A 27,492-nucleotide genomic window follows, 5' to 3' on the forward strand; every position below is an offset into this window, starting at 1 on the left:
TATATGCACAGCTTTCTCCCAGGGCTTCCAATTTTACCAGCTCTTTTGTAAATCCAGTACTAGAATTATTGACTGTTTAAGACTGTGTTTGACATTGGCAACATATTGCTACCATATATTATTCATTTTGATTGCCTTGGAGAGGCCCTGAGATCGGGTTCTGAATTGGAAAGAATATTAAACCAAGGCACCAGGGAAATTTTGTTTTAAGTTCTAAGACTATCATCAACTAGCTGTGAAACCTTGGAAAAGTCACTTTATGAGTTGAACTTTATTTTACTTATTATGACATTGAGGGTATCACTGCTTGTCTGCCTGTCTCATTGAGAATTTGTAAAGATTTCATGGTATCCTATGCTTGAGACATCCATAGCATTCACTACACTGTGCTTTAACTGTTTGATATTTTTATGTGCCTCTTAAACATGAGTCACAGTTTTGTGATGGAAATCCCCTCTGTTCCCCCAGAACCTATTAGAAATCCAGGCACCTATGACTGTATGGGGTAAGGATTGTAAAAATGCTCTTCAACTACAAATAGTCTCTTCAGTGCATTACATCATCTCCTGGTGAGGTAAACACTATCTTTGCATACTCGTGTTTAGCAATAGAGTAATAGACTCAGGGGAGTAAACCATGGTGTCCATGGTGATACAAAGAGCTAATGGTGGACAAAGGGGGCAGTCTCACTGTGTATTGACTTCTAGTGCTGTTTATGCCTCAGTATAATAGTCTGTGTGCAGTTTTCTTGCCAATATGTATGATTCTATTCATAGGAATTTTTATCTTTTATCCTAGACCATGTATCATAAAGTCAAGGAAATGCTTGATCTAACCCAGCACTTCTTTTTTATTTAAATTTTTTGTTGTTTAATGAACATTACACAGTGTAAAAAGTGGCCGATAGCCTCATTATTGAACCTTTTATCAACTTGGTTCAAAAGTAACCCATGAGAGCAGCAAAGTCAGTATCAAAAGATTCTAAGCAGGACTCAACCCAGCAAGAAATTGGTACCAAAATGAAGTTAAAACTACTTACATATGGGCTACAGTTTGAGGATAATAAGTCAATTGACAGACAGGCCTTAAATCACGTCAAACTACTTGCTTCTCAGAAACTAAGTATGTTGCTTCTGTTTTGTTAAGGAAATGTTGTTTCAGGATTCTTTATAGCTACAACGAATGCTAAAGGAGCAGTAATCACCTTTAGGAAACAAGTATAGGACAGATTTCTGACACGTTGCAATGCAATTGCAAATGTGGCGACTCAATCCATTACTCTGAAATAGCAGCAGCTGCAGAGGTGTTGTCACCATAGCAACAAAATAAGCATAGCTTGTGGAAGTGGACAACAAGATCTTAGTGCCCTACACACTTCTGTGTGAAAATAGTTCAGAGCAGATTATGCCAAGTCATGCAACACACAAATACCCATTTTAATACACAGAGCACAGTCCCTGAAATCTTTCCTAGGGTCGACTTCTGGGACTCAGTAATGGCAAGTGTACTGAGGAATCAAACCTTGCTGGGCTCTAAAACCCCTGCATGGGATTGAATTCCAGGTTTTGTCATTGTCCTTCTGCCCTAAGAGGATCTTCATATTTCTCATCTAGTATATTGCAATAAGCATTTAAGGAGTCCCCTGCCCTGTTTGTGTGCCCAAGCTGCCTAAATCTTTGTAAATAAAGTAGTTTAGTAGAATATCAGCAGTTGAATTACTTCCTACACTATGCTCTTTTAAAGGTACAAAGTATCTATAACACATTAACAATTTTGTTTGTATCAGCACACTGGCTTGAACTAGTTTTTTCAAAACTTTAACAAACTACTTTAAAAAAAATGTATGTCCAAGCAAAACTGAGTGAGAAGTATGAAGTTCTCACACAACTTGTCCTCACAGGATATATGCCCACAACTCCACCACTGTCTATATCCCTCACCACAATGGTATATTTATTATAATCAATAAGCCTATGCTGACGTCTATCACCCCAAATCCATAGTTTATATTGGGTTCTTTCTTAGGAAACACTGAAATTTACACTGGAATAAAGCTCAATGCCAATTTCTAAGCTTTGTTAGGTTACATTTTGAAATTAAAGATGCCATACTATTTTTAATAATTAGTTGTTCAATACTCAGGTAAGTTCTGGATAATGAATTCTACCATGCCATAAATTTGTTTATACATCAACCCCTTAGGGAATAATTGTTCTCATTAGCAACATTTCCCACAGTGCTGAAGTCTAATTCTTTCCTACTATTAAGGGCATGGTGCCAAGGAACAGTACCAAAAAAGAAGAGATAGGAAATCTGAATTTTGGAGGGAGAATAGAAAGGTGCCAATTTGACAAGTAGAGGAATAACATCTGTGAGCTGAATTGTGTTGTAGCCCAAATCCCTGTATACTTAAATTAACACAAAGAGCCTATTGAGTAAACAATTAAATGAACTTAACTCATAAAGATAGAGCTGTCATCCAGAAGAACTGGTAACACTTTAATCAGCATTTCTTTACCTGGAGTTTATACACAGGGCAAAAATAACCATCTAACAAGCTAAGAAGCCCAATCATGCTGATACTGTGACCTTGGACTTCCATTCTCCACAACTGTTAGAAAATAGGTTATCTATTGTCAAGCCGTCCAGCTTATGGCATTATTTTTGTTTTGGCAGCCTGGGCTGATTAACCTAACCTCCAAAGAGACAGTCACCTATATAAGCATAAAGTAACATAAGCAAGTGTTTGCACGGAGTCATAGGTGATGAAAGCAGACTGTAGATGCCATCTTAGAGCTCTTTGAAGCTAATAGGGAAGCAGGGTAGAGTCTGGTGTGTGTTCTTTACAGTGGTAGTTACTATGCTTTATGAAAAACTTACAAGAGAAGCTAGTCAGAAAATGAGGCTGGAGTCAGGAAGAGTTATTGGAACTGCTGAAACTGGCAGTCGTGATAAAGGATTACCTGATTTGATTTTCAAGTTTCACTCTCCAGTGCTCATATCATCTCTCAACTGAATCCTCCCTAGAGTTTAATTGTTCTGAGATAGAGTGGCCTTATTTCCTTCCAATTTTAGCAACCCCATTTTTCCCCTTCTTGGCAGCCAATCCTAGATCAATGATTCTCAGAGTTTATATATACACCCACAATTCCCCAATTTCTTCTTTTGCTGACAGTTCCAGATCCATGGGGTCTGTAGCTAAATGGCTCAAGCATCAGGAATGCATCCACTTTAATTGTGACAGAGATCTTTTCACTTCCGTTTCTCCTTCAACCTGGTAGCTATACTTTTGTAGTTTGTGTGATAGTTTTCAATGCCAACTCCCTGCAACTTATCTATAGTCACCTGAGAAAGGAGCCTTGAGTAGGTAGGCCTTTGGGCATGTCTGTGAGGTGTTCTCTTCATTGTTTTAATTGAGGTGAGATGGCAGACACACCCTGAGTACAGAGAGCATTATTCTATGTTTGCCCCCAAACATTATAAGACCAGAGAAATCAAGATGAGAGCAAGACAGCACCATCATTTCTTTTTGTCACTAACTGTGGATATGATATAGCCAGCTATTTCAAATTCCTTACTCCCTGATTTCCCTGCACTGGTGGAGTATAACCAGGAAGTTTAGGCCAAACAAATACATTCCTCTTTAATGTTGACTGCAGTTAGGGTATTTATCACAGCAACAGAAACAAACCCACAAAGCTGTGCATGAGGACTAGAACAGTATTCCAACACAAAATATTCTCCTTGTTGATTCTAGAAGGACCTCCAAAAAGAGTTCCTCCTTCATTATGCAGAGGAGAAAGTATAATCTGTTTTTTCATCAGTAAAGTGGTCCTAGCACACTTTTGACATGTGGGCCTGAAAAATTATGCTTATTTGGAAAACAGTGACTCTTTTAGAATTTATCTTCCACCTCTTACCTAGATGACTGGCGTGCTTACTTTATGTTACTCATGTGGCCCAGTTAGCATTGAAGTCATTGATTCAAGGCTTCAAACTTGACAATCTGATATTCTATAGATGTGTAGGACATTTATATCTTTTTAGACCTCTTTATAACAAAGGATGAGAAATTCCATATAGACATGGATAAATAACCTATGAATGTATGTCATTCATCCTTGAAAATTATTTTAATTCACTCTCATTATAGTAGAAAATAAAGATTTTGTCAATCATGGCCACATTTTTGTGACTATATTATTTTTCTCAAAATAAGCTTGGGCTATTTGCCACCTTCACTGGGTATTAAGCTAAACACCATCTAATTCGATTTCTTCAGGGACCAGACCATTAATTAAATGGAGACATGTTGGTGTCTTAGTTACTTTTCATTTACTCTGATAAAATACTCTGACAAAAACAATTTAAGGAAGAAAGGATTTATTTTGCCTTGCAGTTCCTAAATGATATAGTCCAGCAAGGCGTAGCAAACATACCAGGGATGGAACAGGTGGGCCAACTACTCACAACGGAAGCTCCTCCCTCCCTCCCTCCCTCCCTCCCTCCCTCCCTCCCTCCCTCCCTCCCTCCCTCCCTCCCTCCTTTCTTTCTTTCCTTTGTGCTCTTCCTACTTCTTTTCTTCTCTTGAAGCATGGTCTCACTATGTAGCCTTTACTGGCCCAGAACTCTGTAGACCAGGCTGGCCTCGGACTCACAGAGATCCAGCTGCCTGAGTGTGTGCCACCATACTAAGCTTACTGGTCTGGTTTTTATATTGGAGGCTAAGGACCCAAAACGTGAAATATGGCAACTAAACATCTAGCAGAAGAGAAAGGCCTGTAGGGTAAGTTTGGGAAGCTATTAAGCCATAAAAAATAAATTCTTGGCCATTTTCTACTTGTTATTTGGCCACAAATTTTTATCCATCTGAAATAAATAGTTGTAGGTTTTACTTAAATTCTGTAGCCCAGAACCAGTTCACATAGCAACATCTAGCTACAAGAAACCTTAAGAAAGTGTTTCAATATTATGTGTAGCTTAACAAACTCCCAACTCAAATGCACAAAGAGTTCTTTGAGGAGGAAGTAGAAATAGATGTTGAATAGATAATTGCCCTGGTTTGCAATGCAAGCAAGCCTACTGGAACCACAGTGAATATTTTCTTTGTTTGGTATCAACATTGGAAAATTGTAATTTATGTGTATAGATGTTTTGTCTGTATACATGTGTACATGTGGCCAGATGAGGGCATTAAATCCTCTGAACTGGATTTATAGACAGTTTTCAGTTGCCATGTGGGTACTGATAATTGAACCTGGGCCCTCTGCAATAGCAGCCAGTAGTCTTAACCTCTGACCCATCATCTCCCCAGGCCCAATATGCCACATTAGTTTTATTGTTGTTTACATCATTTGCTTTTTTATTCAGCACTTTTTTTACAAAGTTATTTATTTTCCATTCTTATTACACTGTCCCCTCCCATCCTGTCTTTCCAGTCTCTTCATCTTACCTTCCCTCTCCACACCCACCCCTCTTCTCCTTCTCAGAAAATCGGAGACCTCCCATGGATATCAACCAACCTTTTCACATCAAGTTGCAGTTAGACCAAGCACATCTGCATGTTTTTCTATTGAGGCTCCATGAGGCAACCCAATTAGGGGGAAGGGATCCAAAAGCAGGCAATATAGTCAGAGACAACTCCTGCTCCTGCTCTTAGGAGTCTCATATGAAGACCTAGCTACACAACTGTTATGTATGTGTTGAAGGCCTAGCTCAGTTCCATGTATGCTGGTTGAGTGTTCAGTCTCTATGAGACCCTCTGGGCTCAGGTTAGTTGATTCTGTAGGTTATCTTCAGGTATGCTTGACCCCCCTGGCTGCTTCAATCACCTTCCCTTTTCCACATTCCCTAATGATTGGCTGCATCAGTTTCGCATCAGTTCCTGGGTTAAGCCTCTCTGATGACAGTTATGCTAGGCTTCTGTCTGCAAGTATAGCATAGTATCATCAATAGTGTCAGGGGTGGGCTCCTTCTCATAGCATGGGTCTCAGTCTGGGACAGTCATTGCTTGGCCCTTCCCTCAAATTCTTCTCCAATTTTACCCCTGCGCATCTTGTAGGCAGGACAAATTGAATACCTAAGGTTTTATGACAAAATTGGTGTTCCAATCCCTCTGTTGAAACTCTTGCCTGGTTATAGATGACTGATTCAGGCTCCAAATTACCCATTTCTAGGAGTCTTAGCTAGTATCACCCTCATAGATTCCTGGGAGTTTCCATTGTTCTAGGTTCTAGCTTGCCCCAGAGACTTCCTCCTCCCTATCTAGTTGTCTCTCTCAGTACTGTCTTCCTCCATCTTCCCCCACCTCATCCTTGAATTTTTAGAGATCTGAAGCTTAAGTAACCTGTTGAGAAAAATCACAGAAGCAGTCCACATTAAGTCATTTAAAGTGATGTTTACAGGTAGCAAGGTCTCTTGTCATCAGTGAGGCCAAACTGTTAGACTTAGCACTTCACATGATGCCTAACATTGTTTCCAATTCTCTAAGTTTCCAGGGGGAGAGAACATTCAAATGCATGTAACTACTTTGGCTGTGACATATGTCTATGATCTCAGTTCAAGAGAGAGAAGCAGGAAGGTTTTGACTTAGAGTATGTCTCTGTACACTAAATTTTGAAGTTCAACGGACCTTTGCGCGTGAGAATAGAGGACCGAGAAATAAACCTGCATGGCTGTAGTCACTGAGCTTAGTAAAAAAGTGTCAAAAACATACATTGGAGAAAAGGACATTGTCTTCAAAACTGGTACTAGAAAAATTGGATATCTACATATAGAACAATGACATTGGATCCACATTTTTCACTCTGTGCATAAAATGAAGTCAATGTGGATCAAATACCCAAATATAAGACCTGAAACTTTGAAAGTGCTGTAGGAAACACATAGTAAGAAGTTTCAAGGTAATAGGCATAGGCAAAAACTTTTTAAAGGGCTCTGGCATGCAGGAAATAAGCCAACAGTGACAAATGAGAATGCATGAATTTTAAAAGCTCCTGTAGAGGAAAGGAAAGCATTAATCTTAGGAAGAGGCAACCTACAGAATAGAAATAAACCTTTGCCACTCATCTAGTGGGCAGATAGTTAATATCTAAAATATATAGAAAATTAAATACACAAAGTACAAATTAGCCAATCAATTAGTAAATGGATTCATAAAACTGAAGGATCAATTCTTAACAGAATCAATACAAGTGAGCAATAAATACTTGAGGAAGTATTCGACATTCATAATCTTCTGAGAAATAGATATTGAAACTATTTTGAAATTCCATCACACTGGTTAGAATGACTGTCATCTCTGGAACACATGGGCACTGGAAAAAATTTCCTGAACAAAACACCAATGGCTTATGCTCTAAGATCAAGAATCGACAAATGGGATCTCATAAAACTGCAAAGCTTCTATAAGGCAAAGGACACTGTGGTTAGGACAAAACGGCAACCAACAGATTGGGAAAAGATCTTTACCAATCCTACAACAGATAGAGGCCTTATATCCAAAATATACAAAGAACTCAAGAAGTTAGACCTCAGGGAGACAAATAACCCTATTAAAAAATGGGGTTCAGAGCTAAACAAAGAATTCACAGCTGAGGAATGCCGAATGGCTGAGAAACACCTAAAGAAATGTTCAACATCTTTAGTCATAAGGGAAATGCAAATCAAAACAACCCTGAGATTTCACCTCACACCAGTGAGAATGGCTAAGGTCAAAAACTCAGATGACAGCAGATGCTGGCGAGGATGTGGAGAAAGAGGAACACTCCTCCATTGTTGGTGGGATTGTAGACTGGTACAACCATTCTGGAAGTCAGTCTGGAGGCTCCTCAGAAAATTGGACATTGAACTGCCTGAGGATCCAGCTATACCTCTCTTGGGCATATACCCACAAAATACCCCAACATATAAAAAAGAAACGTGCTCCACTATGTTCATCGCAGCCTTATTTATAATAGCCAGAAGCTGGAAAGAACCCAGATGCCCTTCAACAGAGGAATGGATACAGAAACTGTGGTACATCTACACAATGGAATATTACTCAGCTATCAAAAACAATGACTTTATGAAATTCATAGGCAAATGGTTGGAACTGGAAAATATCATCCTAAGTGAGGTAACCCAATCACAGAAAAACACACATGGTATGCACTCATTGATAAGTGGCTATTAGCCCAAATGCTTGAATTACCCTAGATGCCTAGAACAAATGAAACTCAAGACGGATGATCAAAATGTGAATGTTTCACTCCTTCTTTAAAAGAGGAACAAGAATACCCGTGGCAGGGAATAGAGAGGCAAAGATTAAAACAGACACAGAAGGAACACCCATTCAGAGCCTGCCCCACATGTGGCCCACACATATACAGCCATCCAATTAGACAAGATAGATGAAGCAAAGAAGTGCAGGCTGACAGGAGCTGGATGTAGATCGCTCCTGAGAGACACAGCCAGAATACAGCAAATACAGAGGCGAATGCCAGCAGCAAACCACTGAACTGAGAATAGGACCCCCGTTGAAGGAATCAGAGAAAGAACTGGAAGAGCTTGAAGGGGCTCGAGACCCCATATGTACAACAATGCCAAGCAACCAGAGCTTCCAGGGACTAAGCCACTACCTAAAGACTATACATGGACTGACCCTGGACTCTGACCTCATAGGAAGCAATGAATATCCTAGTAAGAGCACCAGTGGAAGGGGATACCCTGGGTCCTGCTAAGACTGAACCCCCAGTGTACTAGATTGTTGGGGGGAGGGGAACACCCATAAAGAAGGGGAGGGGGAGGGATGAGGGGGATGTTTGCCCGGAAACCGGGAAAGGGAATAACCCTCGAAATGTATATAAGAAATACTCAAGTTAATAAAAAAAAAGAAAAAAGAGAATGACTGTCATCATGAAAATAAATCACAAAAAATACTCAGGGAAGAGAACACTTACACACTGCTGGTGAATGGGTAAACAGCTGCAGCGACTATGAAAATCCACGGTTATGAAAATAGAATGTCCATAAAATCAAGCTGTCCAACTCCTGAGTATATGCCCAAAGGACTCTGTAATGGTACTTTGTCCATTCTCTGATCAGATACTCAACAAGATATAACATATAAGAAGAAGTGTTTGTATTGGCTCACAGTTTGAGGATATAGGTTGTTGTGGTAGGGAAAGTGTGATAACAGAAAAAAGAGGTAGCAGGTCTAACTGAGTCTATAGCCAGGAAGCAAAAGGAGGTGAGCGCTGGCTATCAACTCTCTTTCTTCTTTTTATTTGGTCTAAGACCCCAGACACAGGAATAATACTGTCCACATTTAGGAGGTCTCACTGGAAGATGGACTTGGGGATTCACTGAATCTCTTTGCCCCATATTCACAATGTGGCCACACTGGATAAATCTCCCTTTCCTGCTTTCACCCATTTGCAAAAAGGCCATCTCTTGAGGATACATCCAGAGTTTTTCTTCTAGGTGATACTGTATTCTGTCAAGTTTACAGTCAATATAAACTATCAGATAATCTATGGCAGCCAAATCTATACTGCTCTTGTAGAGAACCTGAGTTCCCTTTCCAACGCCCATATCAGGTAGCTCACAACTGCCTGTGACCATAGTTTCAGGAAATCTGATACCCTCTTCTGGTCCTCCAGGTACTTGCTCTCTCGCATACACATACCTACATAGAGATACACACATATATGCATAAATAAAATCATTCTAAATATCATTCTTATGCCAGTTGACTTGTATAATGTAGCCATTGTATCTTTGTATGTATAGGTATGTTTAGCATATATGTGCACATGCATGTGTATGGATATATATATATATATATATATATATATGTGTGTGTGTGTGTGTGTGTGTGTGTGTATAAGTGTGCATGTGAAGGCTGGAGATTAACACTTGATGGTGTTTATCAATTCTTTATCAATCTTTACAATTTTATTATTTAAATGCATGTCTACTTTATCTGCAAGCATATCAGTGCTTCATATGTATACTTGATTCCATCAAAAGCCAGAAGAGAGTGTTGGATCCTTGAAACTGGAGGTATAAATAGTTGGTAGCTTACATATCAGTCTTGAGTATAGAACCCTTGTCCATTGAAGAAAAGCCAGTTATCTTAACCACTATGCTTTTATTCACTGTGCTGTTTTTGCAAGGAAGAGTTTGCTTGACAAGGAGTAAGGACTCCACTTATCTGTGTATATAAAGGCAAACACTTACAATGGAATTAGGGACCGTGCTTCATACCCAGCTTTTACATGAGTATTGGTGACTCGTATGTGCTCGTATGGCAGGCACATTAACTAGCATGCTGTCTTCACCCTCTTGGTAATAGAGAACAGCAGCAACACTCTAAGTTTTTTTGGTGTTCAGTTTAAATGACAGAGAGTACTTTGCCTTTCTTCTTTTTATGATAAACATAATAAATAATAATGTGATATTAATGGTAATGTTTTAGTAGACTTTCAGTGTGACAGCAGAAACTTTTTGACTCTTGGACTATTAGCTCAGAGGACTCCAGTCTCAGAAGGCAATATATCCTCTAAAGGTGCCCCTAGACAATGACTTCTGATTTTGTCTAACCACAAAGAATAGGAAGTGAGGACAACCAATAAGGGAAATCAAACAGGGTTTTATTGAGACAGAGTAACAGCTCACTGGTGACCTCAAATTGTTCCCAAAAATTTCACCCAGCACTAGTATGAAAAACAAAGAGCAAAAACAAACACAAAGCAAAAAACAAAACAAAACAAAACCAGGAAACGGCTGTACATTTTCTCACTTAGGTAGTTTTTCCCTCTTGAGAAGAAAATCAGGAGCAGAGAAAAATTATGTATTATATATATCATGTATATTATAGATTGCTTCTATATCACTGTCTCAAAATTATTTTTAAAGTTCACTAGTTATAATAAACTGTAGTCATATTATACTTTATGATAGACATATCCTAGAAAGTTAAAACATTCTGATGCTACTTTTCAAGTTATTAAGTTCTGCTGTTATTCATTGCTTCATTTGATATCCTTGCTCTCCTGTTATGGTAGTCGAGCATGAGTAGTTATTAAACCTGGTCTCAAATGGTTAAATTCTGTCTCTGTGACACACAAAAGGAAATGTCTTCCCTGACATGGAGAGTTGCCTGTTCACATAAGACTTGTTTTGTTCCATAAAAGTATGAGCAGGTGTGTTCGTTTCTCAGTGAAAGCTTTAGAACCTACCCGTGCTGACTGTATTACTTTCCCTAAGTCAGCATAGCCTGCAAGATCTAAAGCACGGTGCCCGAGTGCAATGAAGGTTCAAAGTCTGCAGAATACCCTGATTGAGCACATGCTACAACTGAGCAAGAAATCCATGTTGTTGGAAGTCACGACTCTTTTAATTTTAAAATTTGATTTTTTTTTGGTGAATCGATGAGATTAAGGTTATTTTTAGAAGCATGGTTATACTAAGATTTTAATACTGCTTGTTATATAGCCTCATAACCAGCTTACCTTGGAGAATATAATGAGATATGAAAATTGAATCTTAGCAAGATATCAGAGAAATCAATTCAAGCCAGTTTGTGAAAAGTAGGTTACAAAGGTATCCTATAAGACTCCAGTCTGCCAAATAGACCAATGAAAGAGAATAAAAGACACAGAAGTAAACCCATACAGCTTCAGATATCTAATCTTTGACAAAGGTATCAAAAAACTACATCAGAAAAACAGCCTCTTCAGAAAATAGTGCTGTGAAACCCATGCACAAATAGAAAAATTGAAACTTGATTCATATCTCCCTAACCTATACAAAATTCAATTCGAGATAGACAAAAGACCTTAATCTAAGATATGAAACACTGGCTGGTAGTAGAAAATAGGAAAAGCGTCCCAAGATCTAGGCATAGGCAAGGATTCTTTTTGTGAAAAGACTAGTAGCACAAGAAATAATTCCTAAAATGAACAAATAGACTTGTTTGAAATTAAAGATTTCTGCATGACAAAGAAAACAACAGCAGAATGACAAGCAAGAGAAACAGAAAATTACCAGTTATGCAGTCACCTTAAAAGGGATTAATAGCCAGAATATGCAAAAATTTAAGATATTAAACATCAGATCACCAAAACACCCATTCAAAAAATGTGCAAAATAATTGATAAATAAGTTTCAAACGAACATGCACAAATGGCCAAAAATGTATTTAAACATCATTACCCTTCAGAGAAATACAAATTATGTGTTTTGAGATTTCATCCTACCATAGTAAGAATGTCTTCCATCAAAACAAATGATTACAAATACTTTTGAGGCTATGGTGATAGAACACTGCTGGTAAGAATGTATACTAGCTCATTCCCTATTAAAATCATTAATGGAGTTCCAAAACAAGCTGAAAAGAGAATTAGAATTGCCATAAGGTCCAGCTATACCATACTTTATATCAACAAACATACTTACTTATTCATGTTTATAGCTGACCTCTTCAAAATATAGAACAACTCTGGATGCCTATTAATAGATGCGTGGATAAGGAAAATATGGTAAAAATGTACAATAGAGTTTTATTTGACTCACAAACAGAATGAAATTATGACATTTTTAAGAGAGTGGATTCAACTGGAGATAACTGTGTTTAAACTAAAAAACAAAACAAAAACAAAAAGGAAACAAAACTCAGAAAAACAAGCACAGTTGATCCAAATTTTGCTGTCCATGTTAAAAGTAATTGCAACTTTTAGACAAGTTAGGTTCACCAGTGAAAAGAGAATAGAAGCATTTAATAAATGAATGGCATTGTGATGGTACCTAAGCCTAACGACAGATTCATAGTAGACTAGAATAGCAGTCATATCTAAATCCATAAATCCTAAAGTTCTTTGTCTCCCTCTTAAATTTTCCATGCAAGAAATCCAATTGCTTATGCATATTCTTTGAAAATACCAAATCAGACACTGGAAATGCAGTTCATTTGACGCAGTGACTGTATACATGAAATCCAGCATTTATTCTCCAGCGCTACATAAACCAGACTCAGTAGAGCATCCCTGTGATCCCAGCATTTGGGAGGTGGAAGCAAGAGGATTAGTTGTTCAAGGCCATCCATGTTAATGTAACAGAAGTCTGTTCACACGGTGATCTTGCTTTTAGGAGAGAAAACGTTTAAAAAGTGCTCCACTGAGGCCCAATTCACTCTAGAGGTTCAGTAGTTCCACAACTGCCCCAATATCTCCACAAACACCATGTATTTCTTTTGAAAAGACTTTACAAATGCTTCTGATGATGTGCTGCTACAAAGTTCAGTTTGGCACATAGGTTGCTTTTTATAGGTGGTAACTACTTTATATGGGTTTGAAATGCATTTCAATTTTAATTTGTTTATAGAATTCTTTGTATAAGATACACTACTAATGTTAACACCTACTAAATTAAAGATTCGATTGCATTTTTATAAAACAGCAAAAGACTTTCTTTATCATTAGAGTTCAAACAAAGCTACATATGTGTACACACATATTGTGTACAGGTACAAAGCCATATGTCGTGTATAGGTACATACATATATGGTAAGCTACAAAAATGGACTATTTAAACAAAATTCAAATGAAAGTGGATGCAATGGAAGCTGAACATAGTAGGAACATCTGAAGTGTTCATTTTATTACTAGTCTTGTTTTTTTCTTTTTTACTAGCATATATTGTTATACATAGTCCTGGGTTTAATAAGGACATAAAAGTATATTCTGTTCTTTGATCATGTTCTCCCATGCCCTCATTTTCCTTCTCTATCCACCCCATGTTCTTCGTCAGTTTTGCTTGTGCTTTCATGACATGTGGGCATACTTGATTTTATGTCTTTCTATAGACTTTAAGATATACAAATGAAAGAAGATATGTGATAACTATTTCTGAATCTGACTTGATTTACATGGTATAATTGCCAGTTTATTACTTAAGCGAATATTTAAGAAATACCTACTAGGTGTTAGGTGCTGGATAAGTAATAGTTGACACAAAAGCAAAATGTCTGCTCTCATGGTGATTGCATTAGGAGAGCAGAAGAGTCGATTTGTAGGACTAATCAGTAAGATACACTAGAGATAAAATGAATATCAAAATATGAATTACACAATGTTCCAAAGTAAAAAATGAGTGGCAGGAAAGCACTTATGAAAATGTATAGAATATGACATATCAGATGTGGTATGATTTTATATAAGTGAAATGGGAGACCTCTGGAGGGTATGAATGACATGAATGGATATTATCTGGTAGACATCAGAACAAGATCATTGTTCAAGTCTCATAGTTATTTTTCTTGTGCTCTGATAAAATATCATGACAAAAGAACTTAAGCAAGTAAGGGTTTGTATAGGCTTACACTTTCAGGTGTATATTGTCATGGAGATGACATGATAATAAGCAGGAAAGGCATGTTGGCAGAAGCAGTGATCTGGCTAGTCATATTGGGTACATTCCCAGGAAACAAAGATTAACAGGAAATAAGGCAAGGTTGTAAAAGCCCTAGGATTACCCCTAGTGATGCCCTTCTTTCAGCAAGTTTCTACGTCTTATAGGTTCTACAACAGTGTCTTCATCTGGAAACCAAGTGTTCAAACACATGAGCCTATGTGAGTTCACATTTAAACAACACCCAGCTTTACAAAACCTTGGTTTTCGTCCCAACACTAAATAAATTACATGTGTTCCTACATACCTATAATCTATACATATACATAATCTATAATCTATACATTATGAATTCAGGGCCAACCTGGGATACATGAAACCCTGTTAACCCCAAAAATACTAATAATGAATGAGACATAATTTAAATAAGATGAATGGCATAATTGGTCCCCTGAAGCATTTCCATGAGGATAAGTATTATGGTGTTAAGTATATCAAGGCCTGAATTCTAGAAAATGTCAACTATTAGTAACTTTGAAATTTGTCTATTAAACAATAAGGGGAACAATAGCATACTTAAGAAAAAGACATACTGGTGACAGGCTAAAGTCAACTGTACCTACTTAGAAGCTATCACGATTCAGTCTACCTATGCAGTAGTGCTGTGGCCAGGGCCCGGTGACAGGCGTTGAAGTAAAACTTCAAAGCAGGTTCTATTTGAGAATATCTCCAGGGATTTGTTCATCTTTGCAGTCCCACCTTCCTGCAGAACATTCCTTCCACCTTGAAATCCTTAAAAAATAACTCTCAGGCATCCAGGTAGGATCCCCCTATGTCATGTAGAGATCATACTTTTGAAAGTAATGCTATGTGACAAGACACACTGCTTGTCATTATTCTGTGCCTGGGAATTTATTTTATAGCTGAGAGCTAGAAAAAAGAATGGACCTGAAAGTATGCTCCAAACAAAGATGTGCTTGTAGAGAAGTTTGAAAAATAAGTGGAAAAATAATGGTAGGTTGTCTGCTTCATATTTCAGTCACTGTCCTGTCACTTGTACAGGGCCATGAAAAGAGTGAGTTGACAGGCAGATACTGAGATTTCTATGCAGAACTCCTTGTCAACTTCCATTTTCCATGATACGAAAAAGGGAAATTTTATATGTGAGAAATAGAGAAAAAATGTTAGAAGAGTGTGTTCATACTATATAAAAGATCATATTTGTGAGTGTAGACTTGCTGTGCATAGTAGCTGTACCAGTAGCTCCATTCCTTTTCTTTAAGAGGGTCTTATAAACTAGAGCATTAGCATTGACACCATGGTGAATTAGTGTGTTCAGAGTCTAGTCTGATTCAGATAAATGATAAGGGGCAAAGAGAACAGAAGGGAAATGTCAAGGACGTGGAGGGAAATTTAAAGAGTCATTTTCATTGATTTATTTCTTCATAGAGAAGCGAGATAGCAGACTTGCAAAGCATGGAGAAGGTACTGATATTAATTTGACACTGAGTTATTAGGACAAAACAAATACAAATGAGACACCTATTAATGTCACAGATATTGTTAACAATATAAAGAGGTGTTTTCAGCATAGTTGTCGTGGCACAGATCTATAATTTTATCACTCTAGATTGTCCCAACAGGTTTGTGAGGTTATGGACAGACAGCACCGTGTACATAGCACATCCTAGGCACAATCAAGCTACATACTGAGACTCTGCCAACTCCAAGACGTTAATTAATTATTTTAAAACAGACCTAAAAGTAAAGAGTTCTAGGTCATTGGTTAAAATTACTATCCAGTGCTCTGGTATAAGATTTGATCACACCTAAAACAGCTTAAGTATATAAACCAAAGCCTGGACTTGGTGTCCTTTGTTACACTAACATTTGAATTAGCGATGTATATGGGCTGTGGTAAAAACAAAGCATGAGTATTCTGTCTCACTTGTTGTATATAGTTAAGGTGGGTTAAATATTTTGCAATATGGACTTCACCCCAAAACCATAAGTAGCAAATTTTAGAGAAGCATTGTCAGGAAGGCAGCCCTTCCGCACAAAACAGAATGGCTAGAAAATAGACTACTAATGGGCTCATTCAAGAGGTAGTTCTCCTTCACAGGAAAAACTGTCTCCAAAAACTAGGATTTGACCAATGATAGAAAAGAGACATTTTATAATGTGTGAGTAATGAAACATAGAAAGCTGAACAGTGAGTCCTTCTGAGATACTACTTAAATTGATCCAGAATCTGCCTGGGGAGGTATCAAAGCCATCTTAGATGAAGTAAATTAGAAAAAAGTTAACATTCTTTACTAGTACTGAAACTGGTTCTTGAAGCTGGGCAGTGGGGCACATACTTTTAATCCCAACACTTTAGAAGAAACACTAGATGGATCTCTGAGTTTGAGGCCAGCATGGTCTACAAGGTGAATTTCAGGACTGCTGGAGCAACATAGTGAAACCTCTTCTCAAAAAAAACAAGAAAAAGCAAACAAACCAACCAAAAAATAAAACTAAAGTAAACCAAAACAAGAATTTGATTCACGAATTGGTTATGCTGTTATTTGAAATACATAGTAGACACATACAAAGATGCACACAGAGTTATAACTAATTGTACATATGTTTTTATTTTATTTTTTGTAACACAACAACCATATTTATGTGTTAAATACTCAATGTACAATACATCCACACAATAAACTTACAACTAATTGATAAGGATATAAACCATCCACTTAGATAAGACATAATTTGCTCATCTGACACACAAAATCCTGTACACATCCATTCCTTAATAATAGTCATAATAACTTGTAAATGTTCAGAGAGAAATCTTAACATCTGCCACCATGTTCTCTCAGCTGCTCCCTCTCCTCACTCCAGTCTTTTCTGTCTCTCTAAAACTTTTCTCCTGCCCATCTTTTCTTCTTTTATTTATTTATTTATTTTTTTATTAACTTGAGTATTTCTTATTTACATTTCGAATGTTATTCCCTTTCCCGGTTTACGGGCCAACATGCCCCTAATCCCTCCCCCTCCCCTTCTTTATGGGTGTTCCCCTCCCCACCCTCCCCCCATTGCCACCCTCCCCCCAACAATCACATTCACTGGGGGTTCAGTCTTAGCAGGACCAAGGGCTTCCCCTTACACTGGTGCTCTTACTAGGATATTCATTGCTACCTATGAGGTCAGAGTCCAAGGTCAGTCCATGTATAGTCTTTAGGTAGTGGCTTAGTCCCTGGAAACTCTGGTTGCTTGGCATTGTACATATGTTTTTAAACTTAGGTTTATAAGTATAAATAAATATTGCCCCATACAGGCCTAAACATATAGCCCCTATACTCATCAATCTAGTAAGGATTTGTAAATATTAAGCAAATTGGTAAATATATGAATAAATGTAGGCAGACACTGAGCTAAGTACTCTGAAAGAAAATATTATACACTGAGGAAAAATGTGAGCACTAAAAGTTTATTATATGTTAGAGAAGATTTCCCAGAGAAAGTAATACCGTTTATTTAAAACTCAAAATTTTACTACATTTGGGCTGTAGCTCAGTGTAAGGCTGTAGCTGAGCACTTTTCAGCTGTGTAAGTTCCTTGTTTGATCCCTAGCACACATGTACAAGTACACACATATTCACAGATACATACATATACATACATACATCTTATCTATATATTTTATTTGCATAGCTATGTATAAAAGGTACTTCTTTGATATATATTTCACAAATTTTTGGACTTTTCAAGTATCTGCCAACAATGAACTCATCTAGTCATCCAAAAAAGAAAGCAGGTATGCTTAATGTTGAGTGTGGCGGATTATTCTGTAATCCAATCTCATGAGACTGATGCAGGAGTAACACTCGGGAGTTTGAGGCCAGCCTGAGCTACTTATTTCTTGGTCATCCTGGGCTATAGAACAATACCTGCTTGAAAAAATAATCCAAGTTTCCTTCATAATAGTGTCCTATGTTTTTGCCTATTGGCCTATACTGAGCATCAGGGTGAGGAGCAGGCATGTATGATGTTTTCTGGGCCACTTTGCTTGCTAATGCTTCTTTTTGTTTCAGGCAACGATAACTCTCTGTGTTCCTCTAACAATCAGGACCACATTTCTACCTGGCAGTGATCAAACAGCAGAATAAAATTCTAAGAAACAGAACAATAATAAGACCCAGTATGAAGGCTGTAAGAGGCTAAGCAGAGTGTATTTCAGTAGCATTTGGTTAATATGAAAAAATTAGGTTTCCATATTTTGGGTTAAACTGGAAATTTAAAATAAATTAGCCTAGAAATTTAAGTTTAATTGTAGAACTCTAAATTCTTTTCAGAGAATACATACAGTGTTGAGGTCAGCAACACTGATTAGATTAGAACTAATCTTATTCATAAAGTACTGAATTGTACATACATCAAAATTTTGATGCAAATACTAAGAACAAGAAAACAAAATCAAAGAAAAAGGAAATTTTACTAGGAAGAAGAACAAAATTTAGTTAAAATAATGTACCAATAATCAAGAATATTAAAAGGGGAAAATAATTTTTGGATAAAAAGAAAAACAGGTAATAATAATTATTATATCTATGAAGCATTTTATTATACTTTTATGATCATTTGTACCCTACTTGCTAATTTCTTCTATTTGTCACATAAGAGAGGTGAGAATACTATATTGAGCATGATGACATGACTTTTCCATATTGAAACAATATGTCTTCCTTATTCAGTACTTTTATCACAGGGTTTATTTATAGCTGGCTCCATCATTGTTTAAGACTGTGACACATGGCTAAGGACCATTTCAGACCCAATGAAGTATTAGGATCAATACATCTACTACGAATCCCAAGTCCCTGTCTACCTTTAGACTTCATTATCTTATCTTCACTACTGACACTTTGCTTCAGACACAACTTCAAGAATAAATTAAGACTTCCAACAAGATTTAGGAAACAGCCTGAACTCCCACACTGTGAGGTCCTTGTGTTCTTTTGAGCATAAGTTTCTATGTGACTATATTGACAGTATGAACATCCCCACATACACACACAGATAGAGAGATAGAGATAGATAGATAGATAGATAGATAGATAGATAGATAGATAGATAGATAGATAGATGATGGATGGATAGATAGATAGATAGATAGATAGATAGATAGATAGATAGATAGATAGATAGATGGATGGATGGATAGATAGAATCCCTAACGGATCAAATAAAGATTTCAAGTTCTTGTAGATTTCCTAAGCACATATACTGAGCTAATTTCTTCATGTGGCACACACTTGACACACTCCCAGTAAAAACTAGTTCTTCCAATTAAAGATTACTCATTTCACTTTTAGTTGTTCAGTTGAGAAGCAGTTAAACTTATAATAAGCAGACACTTGTACAGTGTGCAGTGGGAGAACGCAACAAAGGCTAAGAGACTATTTCTGCACTTTAAGACACCAGCAGGGGATATGGGTGGGGGTATGGGGGCAATACCAGGGAGAGCTCCCCGTTCTCAGAGGAGAAGGGAGGAGTTGCTCATACTAAGATGAAAAGTGAATAAATAAATAAATATTACACAAAGAGCCTGACCTTACTACAGGAGAAATAAAGAATGATCAAAGCATATCTGACTCATTTTTCTTCACACTTCCATAATTTCTCATAATGGGTCATGGCTCACTATTTAATTCTACATCTCCCTATTAGAGTATTATTTTATTAATTGTATAAGTTAGCTTTATACACTCAGCAAGATTTTGCTGTGTGATTAGCCACCCCTTAGTTTCATAACCTAAACAGAAAACATTAATTTCATAGTTATATGGATTGGTTGAGAAGTATTTTTGGACTACATCAATGTAACATGTCTCTCCTGACATCATTCTTTTTTCTACAATATATTATGCAATTGGCCAAAAGTCAAATGTCCTAAGGAGTCTCATTTTCATCTCTGGTTGAAATGCTGTTCACTTGAGTGGCTGGGCTGAAAGGAACATGTATCTTTTGACATCTTACATTGTGCTGGGGTTCATTCAAATGGTGATCATTCCAGGAAGAAAAGAAACTTCAAAACACTTGTACTTTTGTGGGTCTCTGCTTATTGCCATCCTTTGCTGCATGAAGTCTTTCAGGAGAGAGTTGTGCTAGGATCTTGTCTAAAAGTATAGTAGGGTATCATTAATAGTATCAGGAGTTGGTTCTCTCACATGAGAGGTCTGAAGTTTGGACAGTCACCATTTGACTGTTCCCTCAATCTTTGTTCCATCATTATCCCTCTGCATCTTGTAGGCAGGCCAAATTTTGAATCAAAGATTTTGTGGGTGGGTTGATGTCCTCCTCCTTCTGCCTGCCTAGTTACAGGAGGTGGCCACTTCAATCTCCATATCCCCCACTGCTAGGAGTCTCAGCTTGCTGAGTCACTATCATAGACTCCCCTTAACCTCCACCATTCCAGGTCTTCAGGTAATCCCAGAGATACCCCTCACCAGTAACATCCCCTCTCTCCCTCCCCCTCCCCCTCCTCATACCGCATTGCTATTCTCAAATCCCTCCTCATCCCCTCTCCCACCCAGTTCCCTCCTTCCAGCCACTACTGATGTCTATTTTATTTCCCCTGCTGAGTGAGATTCAGGCTTCTTCCCTTAGGTCCTCCTTGTTACTTAATTTCTTTGGGTCTGTGAATTGTAGCATGGTTATCCTGTGTTTTATGGATTAAATTAAATGGACAGAAACTTAAAGCAATTCCACTAAGATCAGTAACAAGACAAGGCTGACCACTCTCTCTATTCAATGTAGTACTTGAAGCTCTCAACTGGAGCAAAAAGGTCAAGGGGATACAAACGGAAAAGGAAGAAGTATTGCTGTTCAAAGATATGATAGTATATACATAAGTGATCCCAAAAATTCTACCAGAGAACCCCTAAAGCTGATAAACACCTTCAGCAAAGTGGCTATATCCAAAATCAACTAGAAATAATCAGCTAAGTATCTTATACACTCAAGGATGCAAGCGACTGCTAAAGATTTAAAAATCCCCTAAATTGGGATGTGTGTGTGGTACTCAGACTTCGGTTGAGTAAACAAGAAAATTTCTTTCACAGTGATGTTGGCTGAGGATGACTATTTGTGATAATTTGTTGTGTGAATGAGTGCCGCCATGACCTACCTTGAGATATCAATGTTAGTTTCCCAACTTTCAGTTCTCCACATGTTTAGCTTGGCTTTTGCCAGGCTACAGAACATTTATGCCATGGGAGAGGACCAGCAGAGGCAGGGTATTAATAGATAAGAGAATTGATGCTCTCCTGGTTAAGTCGCAGGATGTAAAACTGCATAGGAGCCAACGCTCAACAGACTCCAGTGTACGCCACATGTCCCTCTGACTTGAAAAGAATAATACTTTAAAAGACAAAATTAGAGTCACATCTCTTAGAAACACCAAGCCTTTCCAAGTCTGTGATCTTTTGCAACTGTACCAATCATATGACTATGATGTTGGTCCTTATAGTAACATCTTGGAAGGTTGAGACAGAAGGTACGTGAGATTGAGAAAAGGCTGTGCATAAAGATCTGTCTGGAGACTCAAAGATGAGTCTATACCAGTGACTAGTTAGAGAGTAAATCAGAACCTAAAGCCCAGAAAGGCCAAAGACAGCATTTGTTTCAATCAGGAAATATGCTGTCAGAGTATGCTTGGGATACCACTTCACAATAGACCCTCATTGTCATTTCGAAGTCAACAAGTACAAAGAGAATCTTCCCCATGCCATTCACTCCGTACCTCTTAGCCTACCTTTCTTTTTACTGGGTCATAATGGCACTTTTTTCTCTTCTCTTCTCTTCTCTTCTCTTCTCTTCTCTTCTCTTCTCTTCTCTTCTCTTCTCTTCTCTTCTCTTCTCTTCTTCTCTATTCTCCCCCTCTCTCCCCCTCTCCCCCTCTCTCAGTCTCTCCCCCTCTCTCCCCTTCCTTCCTCTTCTCTCCCTCTCTTTCCCTCTCTCTCTGGTGGCTCTGTTTCCTTCCTTGGTATTTAGCTATGCAAGATAATCCAGCAACTTTGGAGTATTTGTATCCATGTTTAATGACTGCTATTCCTCCCATATATTTGGTGAATTCCTTCAAGCATTTATTTTTAGAAGAGAATCTTTTGTCATTCACTGTGTCCCCAAATTTCCTGCTTTTTATGCCATATTTGTGACATTCAATATAGGGAGAAGGGAAGCCACAACACTATTTACCAAGGTTTCTTCCCTTTTTTCTTATTTCCTTTGTTCTTCCACAATTATCTGTCACTTGCTCAGAAAGGTTTCTGTTAAAGAGGCTGATATGGAATTCATTTGTAATTATAAATGTGTGGTTTGGTAAGTCCAGACAAGTGTGCAACCACATAGAACACTGAAGCTGAGTTAGAGAGCGTGTTCATTACTCAGAAAGTTCCTTATGTACTTTACATCTGCTACCTGCTCTTTCATTTATCTAGCTTCCAGTATCACTTGCTTGCTTTCTCCCTCCCTCCCTCCCTCCCTCCCTCCCTCCCTCCCTCCCTCCCTCCCTCCCTCCTTCCCTCCCTCCCTCCCTCCCTCCCTCGTTCCTTCCTTGCTTTTGGTTTGTTGAGACAGTTTCTCCTTGTGTAGCTTGGTTGGCCTGGAACTCATATAGACCAAGCTGGCCTCCAACTCAGAGGTCTTGCCTGCCTCTGCCTCCTGAGTGCTGGAATTGAAGGTGTAAGCCATGAGACACTAATTTCTATGGAATGCATGTTAGGTGTCTGAGTTTAGAGATCATAAAATTAGGACAAATTCATCTATATGTGCTTCTTTCACTTAACAATTTTGAGATTGTGTTGATCATTATCACCAAATAACTTGCAATTAAAATTATACAATTCATTCATTCATTCATTCGTTGATGAAGACAGCTTCCAAGTATAAAGCGGCTTTGAACATTCATGTAAAAGTCATTATGTGGACATACATTTTGCTTCTTTTAGATTAATTCTTAGAAATAAAGTATTGAAATTATTTAAATTCATATGATCACAACAAACTATTTGTCACATGATTTTTCCACGCAGTGTGCATGTTTGGTACATCACAATATGTGCCATTGCTAACATTTTCCACTTGGCCAATTTATTGGGTAAGAATTGGCATTCCAAAGATGTATATTCTTGATTTGCTTCTTTGACATACGATGCTGCAAATATTTTAACAGTTTATTTGCCCTCAATAAAGTGTGTGTTCAAATAAATATTAGAAAAAATGAAATTATATACATCTGGTGATAGCTTTTCTCCAGAAGACTCGAGCATTCCAATTAATAAAGGGCAAATATTTGAACACAGTGCTCATTTTTTTGGTTGTGTCTTTTGAGAAGGAGGATTTCTTTTAACTTTTTGAAGAAAAGTTTATTATTTTTACTTTTCAATATCCTTAAGAAAGTTCATTTTTTATTTTATTTTTTGTGGATATTTTACATATTTACATTGCAAATGTTATCCCCTTTCCTCTTCTCCGTACCCCCTCCCCCTGCTTCTATGAGGATGCTCCCACTCCCACTCCCCACTCCCACCTCAACATGCTGGCATTACCCTAATTGGAGAAATGAACCTTCACAGGACCAAGAGCATCTCCTCCTATTGGTGTTGGATAATGCTCAGCTATTAAAGACTGACCCTGGACTCTGACCTCATAGGTAGCAATGCATATCCTAGTAAGAGCACCAGTGGAAGGGGAAGCCCTGGGTCCTGCTAAGACTGAACCCCCAGTGAACTAGACTGGTGGGGGGAGGGCGGCAATGGGGGGAGGGTTGGGAGGGGAACACCCATAAGGAAGGGGAGGGGGGAGGGGGATGTTTGCCCGGATACCGGGAAAGGGAATAACACTTGAAATGTATATAAGAAATACTCAAGTTAATAAAAAAAATATATATAAAAAACAATGACTACATAAAATTCTTAGGCAAATGAATAGAACTAGAAAGTTCATTTCTAATCAACATTGCATCTATCTATACCTGCTTCAGATTCCACATTTAGCATGGATTCTCATGATAAATAGATGTTTAACTCCACCTATTCTCCTCTTATTAATTATTATTGGAGTATTTACATCTTCCACACACTTTGTGCGATCCCTACTACAATGTTATTTTTACTAAATTATCTTTTATTTCACGAATATAAAATAAAACACAGTATCTTATATTTACCCGCTTATTCTTTTTGAAATTTTTTTGTGGAACTTGTTTCCCACATAACATAATTTCCTTCTATTACTTTAGCATTTATTTTATTTCAAGTCTGTTAATGGCAAACTGTCAGCTTTACTTATCTGGAAGTACCTTTTATCATTTGTCTTGTTGGATAGATACCGACTGACAAGCTTCCTCTTTTCATTAAAATGCCATAGTCTTCTGCACTATACTGTCTGATGAAGAGCCAGTACGTCTTCTTAATATTTCTTTCATACATGTTATTTTGTTTGGTATTATGGTTGTCTTCAATATTTTATCTTTATAATTTGCTTGCAAGTGTGACCTAGTTTTACTTATTTTGGGTTGTTTATTTGAAATTGTAATCTCTCTTATTTTTTTAGAAAAATGAAGCTATAAATCAATAGTTTGTGTCCTTTTGGAGAAATTTTATCATCACTTTCCAATTTATGTACTCTTTCAGTAGCCTTTTCTATTTTTATACTAGTTGATTTAGTCTCTATCTGCTACATCTAAAATCTGAGTAATCAAATCAATTTTTATTGATTTTTCTTTTAGCTCTTGACTATTTATCACATTTTCTTATTTCTCTGTATGTTCACTAACTTAATTTTGGACTTAACATTTTGACACTAGACTTGGTTATATTTGGAAAGTTTTCATTATTCACCTGTTACCTTATAGCTGCTTTGGCTTATATGCCAGTAAGTAAGAACTATCAAAACAGCATGGTAGTCTAAGCTACTCCTAATTGCTAAGACTCAACTTGTAACGTTCAAATCATCTAAAAAGAATGCAGTTATATTGCTTGTAGGAAAATGAATGCAACTGGAGATAACCGTATTAAGCAAATTAAGCCTTAACTAAATTGTGCATTTAAGCTCATTAAGAAAGCTATAACTCATTTTCTTTCATTTGTGGTTCCTAGATTCTATAGAGACACATGAAATCATGTATGTATATATGACATGAAGTAGAAGTGGAACTGTCTGACAGAACTAAGGAGTAGCAGGAAAAGGAGGAAAGAGAAAGAGTAGGGGAGGTGGCTCGGGAGTCACATGTTCAATTTGCAGCGTATACTCATACAACCGTGTTATTAAAAAAACACAGTACCTATACAATGTATATATAGCCAGTGAAAATGTAAACGTATACCAAAGTTTACTTTTCTTCTCAATTGGAAGTAGATTGAGAGCCAGCTTCACTGTAGTTCATACTCTTTGGGACCAGCCTTTCTGACCTCTCAGCTGTTTGCTAACACTTCAGTGTTAGGGAGGAATATACTCTGACTAGATTACGTTGCCAACAGTTTTTAGCACTGATTGACCACAGTATCTCTGAACGCCTGTCCTGTACTAGCTGCTGTCTAGTACATCCTCCCTGAGTCACCCCCCCACCCCTGTAACTGCACAGACTATTCAAGAAGTCATGCAACAACCTCTGTCAGACTCCATGGCTTCTCTCTGTTCAGCTCTTTCTTTTCAGTGCTCTTCTGTTCAGATTCCAGCCATTTTGGCATTCCAGAACATTCATTTTAACTTCCTATGGTCAATAGGGTTTTTCTTATGCTTGAATTCACTGCACTTGAATTCCAGGTCTCTGTACAGTGTTTAGGGAATTGTCCTCAAGCAGAAACCTCTCTGTTGCCCAAAGTCTGCAAACTATAGCTTTAAATGCTTTGTCCAGTGCTACTTCTAATGCAAGGACAAGGCAATTGTTTATTTTGGTAGAGAGAAATCTTAAAAGCATTTTAAAATCCTTCACTGTGGTTGTGGGCAATCATCATGCCTCCAGTGAGAGATGTGGAATATAATTATAGCCCTTTAAATTAGTCCTCCTCTTTGAGATGATACCATTTCAAAAATCCTGTACTCATTAGGCTAGAATTAGTAGAAAGTAAATAAGCCTTGTGAACAGATCTTCATGGTCACTATTTAATACTCTACCATTTAGCAGTTATTTTTATTTTTACATGTTATTCAGAGTGCCTACTACCTCTTTGCACATGACTAGGTTCTCTAGTTTTTCATGTGATTTATATTTACAAGACATTCGCTATGACTACAAAGAAACACATTCTACTATTTATTGTTGAGAGCAACCACAACCTAACATGAAACCCAATGTCTAGTGAGAGGGGCAGACAAAGAAACATTATAGGCAATGTATCCAAGTTAGGACACTATCTAGTACAAGAAGCTAGAAATGGACATATATAGAGTATTGCTACCTTTTTTGTTTACCTGATAAAACCATCCATTACCTTGCATATTTATTGATATTTTATTTATTTTTAATCTGTACTCAAACTTTTGTCTACCTTTAAAACCTCCCTTGATATTTCTTTAGCACCCACAGAGACATTCCCTTTAATTCTTGCTACATCATCTACTAAAACACAAGCTTTTGCAGAAAGTATTTTAGTCACAAGTATAAATCTACTGGTTTGCATAGGTTGTTTTGATCACAGCTTATAAATTTGCAATCACATTATTGGGAAAACAAAATGTAATTTTATTGTTTCTTTGCCCATTTACAGAAGAGAATAAAAACATTCATTCAACAGACACTACTTTTATGATTCATCTATATTTAGGTGTTATATAGCTGTCTTCTCTAAATGTGTGCTGCTACAGAAAGTAAGGAGGAAGGACACATAAAACACCCCCCACTCTCCCCTTCATTGACAGGCTAAGACTCTGAGTGACTCTATTTGATAGGTTAAGTATTGACCTACAAAAGCAGAGAAAAATAGGTCAGGGGAGAAGAGGTAAGCCTGATGCAAAGAACTTGAAAGTGGTTGCCTTAGAATTATACAACTTTTAGGGTGATCAAAGAGAAGAAGGCCAAAGGGGTTCTTTCATGTGCTGGAAAAATAG

The 27,492-nt window shown here is 37.5% G+C and overlaps 1 protein-coding gene across 2 annotated transcripts in view; it reads left to right on the forward strand.

Moving 5' to 3' along the window:
- Positions 1–27,492, forward strand: part of Magea13 (MAGE family member A13) — a 561,998-nt gene that overhangs the window by 446,748 nt on the left and 87,758 nt on the right. The gene's annotated exons all lie outside the window — the stretch shown is intronic.

The sequence above is a fragment of the Rattus norvegicus genome, chromosome X, assembly GCF_021556685.1.
Source record: "Rattus norvegicus strain SHRSP/BbbUtx chromosome X, alternate assembly SHRSP_T2T, whole genome shotgun sequence".
NCBI classification, from domain to species: domain Eukaryota; kingdom Metazoa; phylum Chordata; class Mammalia; order Rodentia; family Muridae; genus Rattus; species Rattus norvegicus.